A 14119-nucleotide genomic window follows, 5' to 3' on the forward strand; every position below is an offset into this window, starting at 1 on the left:
TCATTCAGCAGATACTTACCAGCGTCCTTTATAGGCCCAGCACTAGCATTAAGTGTGGAAGACACATCTGTGAAGAACAATTGCTGCCTAAAGGAGTCTCACAAGTTAGTGAAAGGAACTGGCGGATAGCCACCTAATTACAATACAGTCGTGATTGGTACTGTAATGGGGAGGAACAGGCCCAGGAACTTTGGGAGAATTCAGGAGGGACAATGAGATATTTCAGATGTGAAGTGCAAGGTCATGGGGACCTTATATGCCGTCTTGAGGACTTCCTTCAGTAGATCATGAGCTGCTATCAAAGGTTTGTATTTTAGTTTCTGTTTTCCCACATAAAAGAATAATGCTGTATTAGGATAGATGATCTGCTTGTAACAGCCCCCATCTGTGCCTTCAGATAGTAGAGTTTATAAGCTTTTATCCTACTCCATTGTCCCTGGGAGGCTCTAGGTTCCTCCATTTCCTACAGAAGGACAGGAGTTAGACTGATAGATCCTGCAGGGGTGTTATGGCTGGGCCTGGCTGATGAGCACACACCATTTCTGCCCTTTTCCATTTCCTGGAGCCCAGCCGTATGACCCCAGGCCAATGGTAAATAAGATGGGGAAATGCAGTTATCTTCCATGTAAAGAAAGAAAACCAGATGATTTGCTTAACATCCAGCATTGTCTTTAACACCAGTGGACAATTTAAATGAATGAACAAATGAATAAAACAAAAATCACCAGAAAATAGTAATCATCCACGGTATCTTCACCAGAAATAATCATAGCAAGATTTTGAGTATGTATATTTCAAACTTGTATTATCTTACTACAATAGCAACATGCCCTTGGTGGATTTGGAAAATATATAAAAACACAAGGAAAATAGAAGTTGTATATTCCTCACCAAGAACTTACTGGTTTGTTTTGGCTATTTTTGTTATGTGTCATTACTGTTTTACAGTCTTTTCCCTCCCCTCATAGATCATAAACACTTTCCCCTATCATTCAAAATTCTACATTTTAAAGGCTACATTATATTTATTGTAGATGTACCATAATTTTTTAATGAGTTCTCTTTTATTGAACAGTTTGGCAATTTATGATATTTTTGTTATTAAAAACACTGAGATGTGTTTCTTTTAATAAGCTTTTTAAATGCATATCCATGATTATTTCTGTCTGTTCTTGCAATTATTTTTCCTTTTGCATTTGCTCTCAAAAAAGTATTGTAGTAATAGATGCAAATAGAAATCAAATAGAATCAAAGGGAATTTAAAAAAAGAGGCGGTCTCCTGTCTCCTTTCGTATGCCCACGTCAGACTCTTAACTGTTAATTCTGATACTCTTTTTCTCGTTCTCCTGTTACTCATAGTGTTTCTCGTACTTAAAATACTATTTTAAATATCTCTTTGTTTTCCTTCCCAATCTATACTTTTTTCCCCCTCTTTTTACCTTATTGCATTAATAAGGATTATCAGCATGACACTGAGAAGTGATGAGAGGCAACATCTTTGCTCTGTACTTGCCAGGGGGAAGGCTTTTAGTTTCTCACCATTAAGTGTAATGTTAGCTGTAGGGTTTTTTGTAGACAGTCTTTATTAAGTTGAGAAAGTTCCTCTCTACTTCTGGTGTACTGAGAGTTTTTATCATGAATGGGTATTAGAGTTTGTCAATTTACTGATTTGATCATGTGATTTTCTTTCTTAGTCTGTTGATGTGGTGTATTACATTAATTGATTTTTGAATGCCTTGAGTACCTGGGATAAATCTCACTTGATCATGGTGTATAATTTTTATGCTTTTCTTGATTTGCTAAATTTTGTTGCATCTGTGTTCAAGGGAGATTTCATCTGTAGTTTCCTTGTAATGTCTTTGTCTGGTTTGGGTATTTGGTAATGCTGGCCTCATAAATGAGTTAGAAAGTATTCTCTCTGCTTCTGTCCTCTGAAAGAGATTGTAGAGAATTGGTATCATTTCTTTCTTAAATGTTTGTTGGTAGAATTCACCAGTGAAGCCATCTGGGAATAGTGCTTTGTGTTTCAGAAGGCTAATTAATGATTCCATTTCTTTAATAGGCCATTTAGATCATCTTACTCTTTTGGCAGACTGTGTCTTTCAAGGAATTGGTCCATTTCTTCTAGGTTATCAAATTTGTGGGCACAGACTTGCTCATGGTTTTCCTTTCTCATCCTTTTAATTTTCATGGGATCTATAATGTGTCTCCTCTTTCATTTCTGGTATTAGTAATTTGTATCCTCTCTTCTCTTAGCCTGGTTAGGTACTTAACTCATTTTTATTTATTTATTTTTTTTAAAGAAGCAGCTTTTGGTTTTGTTGACTTTTCTCTGTTGATTTCCTGTTTTAAATTTCATTGATTTCTGCTCTGATTTTTTTCAGTTTTCTTTTCTTCTGCTTACTTTAGATTTAATTGCTTTTCTTTTTTTAGTTTCCTGAGACTTAGATTATTGCTTTTAGCTCTGTCTTCTTTTCTAATATATGCATTCAGTGTATAAATTTGCCTTTAAGCACTGCTTTTGTTGGATCACACAAATTTTGACAAGTTGTATTAACATTTAGTTCAAACTACACAGTGGACATTGTAGCTTGAGAGCAGACATTGAGGTCTATTCTTTAAAAAATTTTTTTAATGTTTTTTTATTTATTTTTGAGAGACAGAGACAACACAAGCAGGGGAGGATCAGAGCAAGAGGGAGATACAGAATCTGAAACAAGCTCGGGGCTCTGAGCTAGCTGTCAGTATAGAGCCCGAAGCAGGGCACGAACCCATGAACCGTGAGATCTTGACCTGAGCCAAAGTTGGTTGTGCAACCGACTGAGCCACTCAGGCGCCCTGCCAAGATGTGTTTTATTGCTCAGAATGTGGTCTGTGTTGGTAAATGTTCCATGAGAGCTTGAGGAAAATATGTGACCTGTTATTATTGAAGTAGTTTATAGATTGATGGTGTTGAATTTAACTATGTCTTGGCAGTTCTGTTGTGTAATGGTGAGCACTCTGGACTCTGAATTTAGCGATGTCTTTACTGATTTTCTGCCTGCTAGGCTTGCTTATTGTTATTGTTTTAGGTTTGTTGTTTTTGAGAGGGGTGTTGAATGGCCTCCGACTGTGATAGTGGAGTAATTTCTCCTTGCAGTTCTATCAGTTTTTGCCTTATGTAATTTAATGTTCTGTTGTTAGGTACATACACAGTAAGAATTATATCTTAGAGAATTGGCCATAGTATCTTACGTAATGCTCTCCTTTGTCAATAATAATTCTCCTTACTTTGCATTAAGCTCTGTCTGAAATTAATAGAGTTATTCCTACTTTATTTTGAGTAATGGTATCATGGCATATTTTTCTCTATCCATTTACTTTTAATCTCTGTGTCTTTATATTTAAAGTGGGTTTCTTGTAGACAACATCTAGTTAGGTCAGGTCTTTTGACCATTGACATTCAAAGTGATTGTTACTGTAGTTGGGTTAATATCTGCCATTTTGTTTCTGTTTTCTATTTGTTGCTCTTGTTCTTGGTTCCTATTTTTATCTTTCACTCTTCTGCCTTTTGTGGTTTGGGTTGAGCATTTTCTATGATTCCATTGTCTCATCCAAGTCAATACTAGTTTTCTTCTCTCTGGATCTTTCTCATTAATATATAACCTGAGGAAGAACCCTGGTTTAGTTTTTTGTTTTCATTGTTAGGCTTTTATCTTACTGAGAAAATATGAATCACAATTTAAAATTTAAAAAAATTTGACTATAGATCCCACACTTAATTTTCCAACCTCCTATTGTAAATTAGTCCTAGAAGCAGAATGGGTGGGAATGAGCTCCTGAGAACTCAAAATCCATTCCTAAAAAGCATAAAGCAAGATAGTCCTAGCTCTTCACTGCTTACATTTGTAAATAATTTGATGAGATTTCTATATTCATTTTTTAAACTTATATTTGTATTCATGTTTTATTTATTTTTTTAAGAATATTTATTTATTTTTAGAATATAACACTATTTTTTTTAACATATGCAATTCCATGTTTTAATTGTAAAAAAAAAAACCACATAAAAGGGTTGATGGCTAAAAAAATGAATGCCCCCTCTTTCTACTATTCTCTTTTCCAGTCCCATTTTCCAAGGGAGACCATAGTTAATAGTTTAACATGTAATATAATTTTTAGGTGACTTTGTTCTTACCCTAGTGGTTAAGAAGAAGAAAATGTCTTCCTCTGGTCAGAAGAGGTGTTCTTGTGTGTCATGAACACTGTGTTTGATAAGCCCAGGCCAAAACTTCATACTCTGCACAGTTTCCAAGTCATCCAACTCCCAACGTCTTCTAGTTGATCTTCTACAGGCATGGTGTAACTCACCTCACCACATACACTTCTGCACCCCTCCAATCCATTCGTTTTGCTGCAATCACCACAGTCTTTGCAATACAAAAATTTGATTTTTTGTCACATGCCCTGCTTCAGACACTTTCATGGCATCCCCTGGCTAGGAATAAGACCATACTTGAGTAATCTGCACGAACTAGTCCCAACCCAGCCTCTCCAGCCTCATCTTTAAAAAAAAAAATTTTTTTTTTTAACATTTATTCATTCTTGAGAGACAGAGCATGAGTGGGGGAGGGTCAGAGAGAGAGAGGGAGACACAGAATCCAAAGCAGGCTCCAGGCTCTTGAGCTGTCAGCACAGAGCCCTACGTGGGGCTCGAACCACAAACTGAGATCATGACCTGAGCCAAAGTCAGACGCTTAACCAACTGAGCCACCCAGGCCTCCCTCTTTTATTTATTTATTTTTAATGTTTCTCCAGCCTCGTCTTAATAACACTCCCTTTTGCTCTTTGCATTCTGCCACACTGGCTGCCTTAGTTTCTTGGTAAATGCAGTTTTCCCTCTCTTAAAATTTATTGCCATCCATTCCCCGTTGTGCCCTTTAGTTAACTTCTAGTTGACTTTCAGAACTTAGTTCAAATGCACTTTCCTCAGGGGAAATCTTTCTTGAAGCATTAGGAAAGTTCTGTTTTTTATATTTTGTCATTCTTCCTTGCTTAATATAGTTCCTTCATTAGACCCTTCAATATATATATAGGATGACTGGCACATAGTTGGGAGCTTTTCATTATTTGTTGAGTGGATTAATCCTTCCTTCCTGTACCACCCTAGTCTTCCCCACTTCCCCCTTTAATCTGGGTAGTATATTTCCCAACCAGTTGTGTATATAGCTCTTCCAAATTCTTTGCTGGCTTTCTCCTAAAATCTATTCATTCTGGATCTTAGTGAGCTGACAAATATAAATCTGATGTTTTTTATTAAAAAAACATATAGGGTGTACTATTGCACTTAGGAAAAAATACAAACTTTCCAGGCTCTAAAATTCTGCCTTGGATACATTTCATTCACCACTAAACTTTGTATCCTAACCTCTTCTTTCTGTCCAGCCTTCATGTAAGCTGGTGGCCCTGCCTGTCACCACCCCTGCCTCTACAAACAGAAGATTTAGTTAACTCCTACTTCTCCTTCAGATCTCAGATTAAACCTTTCTTCAGAGAGGCCACAATGGCTGTCTTTATTTCTTTTAACTTCCATGTTACCTTATTATCTGTCTTCCCAAAGGCTTTCATTAGACCACTGCAAAGCTTATACACCATCATATCCTCTCTACCCAGCACACGATAAGTCTTAACATTGAATGAAACAATAAACTAATTTCTTGGTCAGCTGTAGCTAGAGAAGAAAAAAAAATTAATATCAACTTCATTAAAACCAAAGTCTTTTTTTGGCAGGCAATTTTCAGCATTTGAGTGGACCATTCAATTAATAGGCTACATTTTGTAGATGAATTCATTCAGCTGATAATGGTTTTACTTGGAGGCAGCTTCATCCTGGCTGACATACTATGCAATGAAACAGCCTCATTTTAGTAAAATGTTCTGTGGGGTCCATATTCAAGGTTTTTATAGGACTGAAGTGATGACTGATACTATATACCCCCAAATGTTTCAAACCAAGATTGTCTTTTTCCATGTCGTGTCATTCCATGGAATTTGGGGCCAGATGCTCTTCCATATTCAAAAGGATACCGACATTCTTTCAGGCCCAGTGATGACCAAAAGGAGGCAGACTACTTGGTTGTCACAGGCCTGGAGATAGTTATTTGTATTTATTGGGTGGGGTCACAGATGCTAAATGTCTTAAAAGTAGGGAGTCCTGCACAACAAAGGATTGCCCTGCCTGATTTGTCAATTACACCCCCTGCTGGGAAGCATGGAAAGAGTTTCTTGAATGCCAGTGAGAAAGGCATCCATTAGGCTGCAGCCAACTCAATGAAGCCAGGCATAGTTTGCCCTTTAGGCATGACTATGGCAGTTTCTTAGAATATTTTTTGTAACAAAACATATAATTAGCCAAATACAAGTTTAGTAGCTAAACCCCACGTATCTAGTCCCCTCCACCACATACACATCTAGTTTTAATCAGCTCCAGAAAACATTTTACTTAAGTCAACCCATAATTATCTGATATCCAACTCCTGTCACAAACCCAGCTGAGGCATGCCGGAAGGTAAGCCTAGGAAATGTGAGAATCCTCTATTTCTTGGGAATGAGTCTAGATTCTTTGTATCCCTGCAGCTAGGGCACTGTAGAAAACCACTCTGCCATGAATAGCTTCCTTTAACTCTCCATAAAAATGAAACAAAAGTATTTCAACTTTTATAAAAATTCTAGTGAAAGTATTATGTAATATCTAGTACTTATCAAAATATTCTTAAATTTGGTATTAGGAAAAAATTTTTTTCTCCTGATACATGCTAATATTAGGTAATAGAGCTAAGTAGTTTCTTTCCTCTTTGGTGACTGGGAAACTCGGAACAAAACTTTATGCTCAATTAGATTAATTGCTTTTAGCCTAGGTGTTCATATATATAACCTTTTAAGAGTAGGCTCATACTTTATTGTGTATTTTAGGTAGAATTTACATGTGATAAAATGCACGTGTTCGATGAGTTTTGACAATTTTACGTGTCTGTGTTAACAATGGTCAGAACATTTTCATCACCCCAGAAAGTTCACTTGTGCCCCTTTGCACTCAATATCCACTCCTGGTGCAACTGCTTTCTGGTTTCTATGACCATAGATGAGTTTTTGGCCGTTATTGAACTTTATTTGAATGAAATCATAGAATATATACAATCTTTTCGTCTTAACTTTTTTCACTCGACATTTTTGACATTGTGCTATTGCTATTGCATGAATCAGTAGTTCTTATTAATTACTGAGTAGCATTTCACTTCTTAAATATATTCCAATTTATCATTTTTCCTCCATATGATATATCGGATGTTTCCAGTATTTGGCTATTATGAATAAAGTTGCTTTGAACATTTGTGTACAGTTCTTGGTGGACAGCTCATGTTTGAAAATCTTTGTTTAATGATTTTATTATGAAAGCATCTTCAGTGTAACTTCATCTTTATGAAAGGAGTGGGTAAAGTGTAATAAATACATTAAAATATAGCAGTCCCCTAGGATTAGATTTATAGTCATTAACTTAAAATACTAAAAACAACTTATAAATATTAGTTTCCCTGTGTTTTAGAATTGAAGGCCAGGTCAAGTATGTAACATATCCCTTCAAATAAACTGCAATTTGGATACCTTCTTATTTAAATCCCTTCAAATGTATAGATTGCTATCTTCAAATCCCCATTTTCCTTGTTCAGTAGTCATACCAGACTTAACATATTCAAAACCAAATTTGATTTTCCTCCCCAGACCTAATCCTCCCATGGTTTCCTTATCTCAACTCTTTTTTTCAGTTGTTCAGCCTAAAAATGTGGACTCGCCCTTGATTCCTCTCTTTTTGTAAATGTCACCTTGCATCCATCAGCAAATCTGGTACATTCTGCCTTCAGAATGCAGATTATCAGTGATTCAGCCATTTCTCACTCTCTCTCTAATGCTAACATGCTAGTCAAAGCCACATCCTTCCTTGTTTGGATTGGTGCTATAGCATCCTAACTCTTCTTCCTGCTCCCATCTTTGGCCCCAAGAGCCTATTCTAAACAGCAGGGGAGGGATCCTTTCTCAATCTCAGTCACATCAGGTCACCCTGCTCAAAACCCGATATTCCCATTCAAAATAAAAGCCAAAGTTCTTAAAATGGTCTACAAGGCCATAAGTAATCTGATCTCCCAGAACCTCTCCTCACATCATTTCTGATCACTCTCCCCCTTTCCCACCCCTCTGCAGTCACATGGCTGCCTCACTTACCTTTACACCACCAAGAGTAATCCTGCCGCAGCTGTTTCTGGGCCAGGAGCCCCACTCCCCTCCTGCCCCCACATATATCTCAAGTTGCACTGCCTTATTTTATTCTTATCTCTACTCACTGTCCCTTCATTCAGTAGGTCTTCCTTGATCACCTTTGGTCACCCCCAAAGCCGGCAGTGTCTGTTTGTGTTGTATTCTTACTTACCCCACCCAGGCCAGACCTTGAAGACTGCTTCAAGTTTGAGGAAGGGCAGAAATGATGGCTAGAACTTGACTCAAGCTTCCAGAAACAGTTAATACTCAATAAAAAGAATAACAAGGAAGTGATTGAAGACACTTTCTCATAGTCTCCCGAGTTTTCTCATGGAGGCTCCTCTGGAGTTTGATGGTCTCTGCAGCGCACATGGAGTGAGATGTCCACTAGGGTAGAGAAGCTTAGAACTGTGGGCTGTGCTTCCTCCCTTCACTCTCCTGCAGCCATTCAGCAACCAGAAACAGCCTATACTATCTTATTCTGCTGCACAGTGAACCTGATCAACAGGGCCTTGTAGCTGAGTGTCCTTGACACCTTGTGCTATTGACAATCTCCTATTATCTATGTCTGCACTCCACTGGGATCTAAGAGTTTTGCAGTCTGCCCCTTTACAGGCCTTCTTGGCCAGAGCTTATCACAATGTCTTATTGTTTATATGGCGCTTATCATTTGACTTATTGTATATTTATTTTTTGTACTTGTTTATTGTCTGTCTCTCCAAGTAAAATTTAAGTTCCCTGAGTACATAGACTTTACTCTTTCTGTTCATGCTGTATCCTAGTATGTGGAATAGCTCCTGACATATAATAAACAGTAAATATATACTGAATTAATTTTATTCAATATATTTAACATGGTTTTATATAGTTCCTTCTAAAAAAATAGGCATCATTATATAGATTTCAGTGGCTTCTAATGTCAAACCACTCCAAACCTCACTTTTTGCTTTTCTCTTTTCAGAGTTTTATTTAGGGGTTGAAATGACCACGGGAATACAAGTTGCATATACCCCAGGTTTAGTATTAATTTTGTTGCCGTTTTAAAGGAAGCTGGGAATTGTGTCTTCAGGAGCCAGAGTAGAAGAAAATCTATTGTTTTAATATTTGAAGTTTAAATTCCCTCTAATATAGAGATACCTTGATTGTGATAATGTTGAATCACATTGGAGAATAAAAGATGGCAAAGACTTGGAATTCATACTGATTCACAAGTAAAGACCTGGGAAATAACATTTGGAGAAGGGTCCTTTATGTTTAAAAATCTGCAAATTTTGGGGTCTGGATGGCGTGAGTGGTACAGAGACTTGAAATAGAAATTGTAGAGGTGCCTGATAGCTTCCTTGGTTAAGCATCCGACTCTTGACTTAGGCTCAGGTCCTGATCTCACAGTTCATAGGTTCAAGCCCCTTTTTAGGCTCTGTGCTGACTGAGTGGAGCCTGCTTGGGATTCTGACTCCTTCTTTCTCTGCCCCTGCCCCACATGTGCTCTCTCTCTCTGAAAAAAATAAATAAAAATAAACTTAAAAAAATTAAAAATGGAAATTATAGCTTCTCATTGATTCATTCCAATAAATATTTTATCAAATGTTTAGAATATCAGCTCAAATATATAATCCTAATTGTGATCTATTTTTTCAAGAAGTCAACATTGTTTCTATAGTAAGATATTTTCTGCTAGATGATCCAGAAATTCCAACTCCCTGGTTGTCAGTAAGTAATTTCATTGAATGCCCACATGTGCAGATTACAGCATTAGCCTCTATCCTAAAGAAGTTTGCAATTGCTGTCTTCCCAAGGGGGTGGTTGAAATGAGAATAATACATAAGCTTGACTTTTTATAAGACTCCTTACTTCCAGTGGAAGAAAGAATGTTGACTAATAAAACTTTTATGTTACCTCTTTTTGTAGTATGGAAACAACTAAAATTTGTTTGGCATTTTTTGAGAAGATATTTGATACTGACATAATTCTGAACTGATATTATGTCTGTATGTGGAGGGTGGGGCTTATACCTGGGAGGGTTGTGAATCTTCTATCATCCTCCCCAAATATCCAAAGACCAAAGAAGATGGCTTTTGCAAGAACAAGGGCATTCCACAGCACATTCTGGCTAGGAATAATAAGGAAAACATAGTAATCATCTTTTAAATTAGACATGTATACATAAAAACAATCTGCAAAGTCAAAGTAATTGACAGAAACTTCCTAGTTTAAGCATTGATGCCTCTTGTCAATAAAACAGTCTAAGACAAAGTGCAGCCTATTGACCTATTTCTCATAAATAATCAATTCTCAGCCAAAAAATATAAGGACCCTTCTGTGAGTTTTACCTACCGGAAGTCTTCCTGGAATGACTTCGAAATCTCAGATATGGCAATGACTTGATACACAATTTTCAATATTATTGACCCACCCAGCCATTCCTGGATGTACAGATTATATGGTCACATGGTGTGTGTCCAGAACAGAGGACCAGGCAGAGAGCACAGCAAGGAGAACAGGAACAGAAGAGACACTTTTACTCATTGACTACTACCTTTTTGTGTTTTAAAAGTCACATGCATCTTTGAATTTTTATTATGGAAAATTTTGAATATAGACACAAAAGTAGAACAGTACTTAAATGCACATGATTCCGTCAGTGAGCTTTACCTGATTTTGTCTTTCTCATTGTATCCATCACCTTTTTGTTTTTTTATTTTATTATTTATTTTATTTTTATTTCTGATGGAATATTTTAAACATTTAACATCTCAAACGTTATATCATTTCACCCTTAGTGAAGTACACATCTCTCTTTTTAAAGCAAAATCACAATATTGTTATCCCCATCCTAAACAAAATTAACATTAATTCCTTTCATTATCTAACAGACCTCTAAATCCATGTTCATATTTCCTCAAAATGGCTTTAGTATATTTGGTTTGTTTGAATTGAGACTCGAGCAAGGTTCATACTTTGCATTTGGTTGCTATACCTTAAGTCTATTTTAATTTATGAGTTCATTTCCCCCTTTCTACCTTCCTACCATTTACTGATTGAAAAGTTGGGTCATGTGTCTTGTAGAATTTCCCAAATTTTGGATTTTGCTGATTGAGTTTCCATGCTGTCATTTAAAATTTTCTTCTATCCCCTGGATTTTTTGTAAACTGATAGATCTGGAGAAGGAATTCAATTTAGGTGATTGTTTGATTGACTGATTTGGCAAGAATACTCATGTAAACTTTCTTTTGCATCACATTAATAGAAAGTGGTATTAAGATTGATTAATGGTTACAGCTAGGTTTATATCATTTAAAGTTCTTAATTACGAATATAACATTCACTATGGAAAAGATAAAAAATACAGATTGCAATCAAGATGAAAATAAAAAGGAGTATGCCTACATTCCAAAGGATAACACTGTTTATATTGGTTGTACATCTTTCCCAGTTTCTGTTTTGGTTGAAACTTATCTTGAAACTTTCTGCTTTTGCTCCCTAGTTGGATTTATGCTGCATTTAAAAATATAATCCAGTAAGCCCTTTCATTAATAAATATTTTGGGGTGCCTATTATATTTTTGTGATGAAAGAAGAAAAGGAGGAAGGGTGCAATTTGAGCCTCTGCTATGTAGCCATTGCTATTATATTATTTTTTTTAACTTATCTTCACAATGATCTTGTCAGAGTGGTATTATATTTCCATTTTATGAAAGACGAAATCAAGACTCAGACCTCTTGGAGTCCTTAACTCTGAGTTCAAATAGTCTGGAAGTCTTTTGATTACCAGTCTGACAGATTTGCATTTTTTCTTCCTTAATTTTGGGGGTACTGATCAAACAGGACCATTCTATCCAGTCAGTTAAGAATGTACTTGATGGTCATGAAAAAACTTTATAGTTGCTTAAAAGGCTTGAGAGATTTTATTTGATAAGTAGCAAGGCAAACTCATTTAGGTATATGAAAATAAAGTACAGAAATTTCTCCATTTTTCAGAGATTAAAAAATGTTTTGCATATTTTCTATGTCCTACTTCATCTTTACTGTTTCTCTTTTCTTACAGTACTGGCAGTTGATCTTAAAGTAAGTAAAGGAATCAAAAGGAGGATAAAAATCTGATATGGAAGAGTTTGGATTTGGGGTTATCTATAAATCCTTTGTCATATCAATTTTTAATTGCATAAGTTAATTTCAAGAAGCAGACTTTTATTTATTTTTATTTATTTTTAATTTTTAACTTTAAATCCAAGTTAACATTTGGTGTAAAAATGGTTTCAGGAGTAGAATTTAGTGATTCATCATTTACATATAACACCCAGTGCTCATTCCAACAAATGCCTTCCTTAATTCCCATTGCCCGTTTAGCCCATCCACCCCACCTAACACCTTGCCAGCAATTCTGTTTATTCTCTGTATTTAATAGTCTCATGGTTTGCCTCTCTCTCTGTTTTTATCTTAGTTTTCCTTCTCTTTCCCCATGTTCATCTGTTTTGTTTCATAAATGCCACATGTGAGTGAAATCATATATTTGTCTTTCTTTGATTGATTTTGCTTAAAACTATATTCAAGTTCCATCTACATTTTTGCAAATGGCAGGGTTTCATTCTTTTGACTTGCTGAGTAATATTCCATTGTTTATATGTACCACATCTTCTTTATCTATTCAGATTGATGGATATTTGGGTTCTTTCCATAATTTGGCTATTGTTGATAGTGTTGCAATAAATATTGAGGGAAACAGTATTTTAGAACTGGAAGGTATCTTAAAGATCATCTTCTGGAACATTTTCAATATATAATTAAGAGTCTAAAGCCCCAGTGGGTTCAGTGCCTTTCCTCAGGTAACTCAACTACTTTGACATCATGGCATGAATTGAACTCAACATCTTTGACCTTCATTTGTATATTGCCTTGTGTGAGATTAATCATTTTAAGAATTTTCCTTCTATGAACAGAAGGAAATGTTTAATCATTTCATTACACTTAGGGTGGGTACTAATTTTCTCAGACTCAGAAGCATGTCCTACAGTTGTAAAACATATGCCAAGAATGGCTTCCTAATATTATGAAAGCTGAGGGCCAGGATACAAAGAGCGTCTGCAGACAGGGAGAGAAAATACATTTGAAATAAGCAGTGATTATATTTTCTAGACTTCCTTTAATCCTCTTCAAGAAAGGTTTAAATAAATATGTCTTTTAGAATCACTGAATAGTTTAATTCCAAAATAAAGGTAGAATAATTTGAAAAATTATTTGAAAACAATTTTATTTGAAATAAATTTATTTGAAATAAATTATTTGAAAAATTATTTGAAAAAGCTTGTTTGTAATATTACTGATCATGCTTTTTGAAAAGTAGAAATATTTACATAGGGAAAAGTACAAAACGTTTGGGAAAATTGAAGCAAAATCTTTCATCATGCTAACTTAAAATGCAAACATAAAAGTTAGAAATAAATGGCAGGAAAGAGCTACTTGTTCGCTGACTAATAAGCCCTTGGGACAATGGTTTGAAGCAACTAGATCATGTGTTTAGTATCCAGTTTCCTACCATTTTGTATAAACATTGCCTCCCCATTTCCTTTGTGGATAAATTTAACCTAAAAATCAGTCTCAGTGTCTCCAGTGCTGTCCTGTTTGTAGGGCAATAATCAGTCCACAGGTTTTTGACAGTTTGTGGCTAACAGGATATCCTTCAGCAGACAGACATGTGCATTAGTCATCCATTCTCTGATGATATTTCTGGACTGCATACAGGGACTGATGGTGCCATGTGGTATATTGCTATTTATTCTGGCTTTTAAGCAATTGGAATGCAGGGAACTATTTAGTTCCATGGTACTTGACAG

The sequence above is a fragment of the Suricata suricatta genome, chromosome 4 (assembly GCF_006229205.1).
Source record: "Suricata suricatta isolate VVHF042 chromosome 4, meerkat_22Aug2017_6uvM2_HiC, whole genome shotgun sequence".
In the NCBI taxonomy this organism is placed as follows: domain Eukaryota; kingdom Metazoa; phylum Chordata; class Mammalia; order Carnivora; family Herpestidae; genus Suricata; species Suricata suricatta.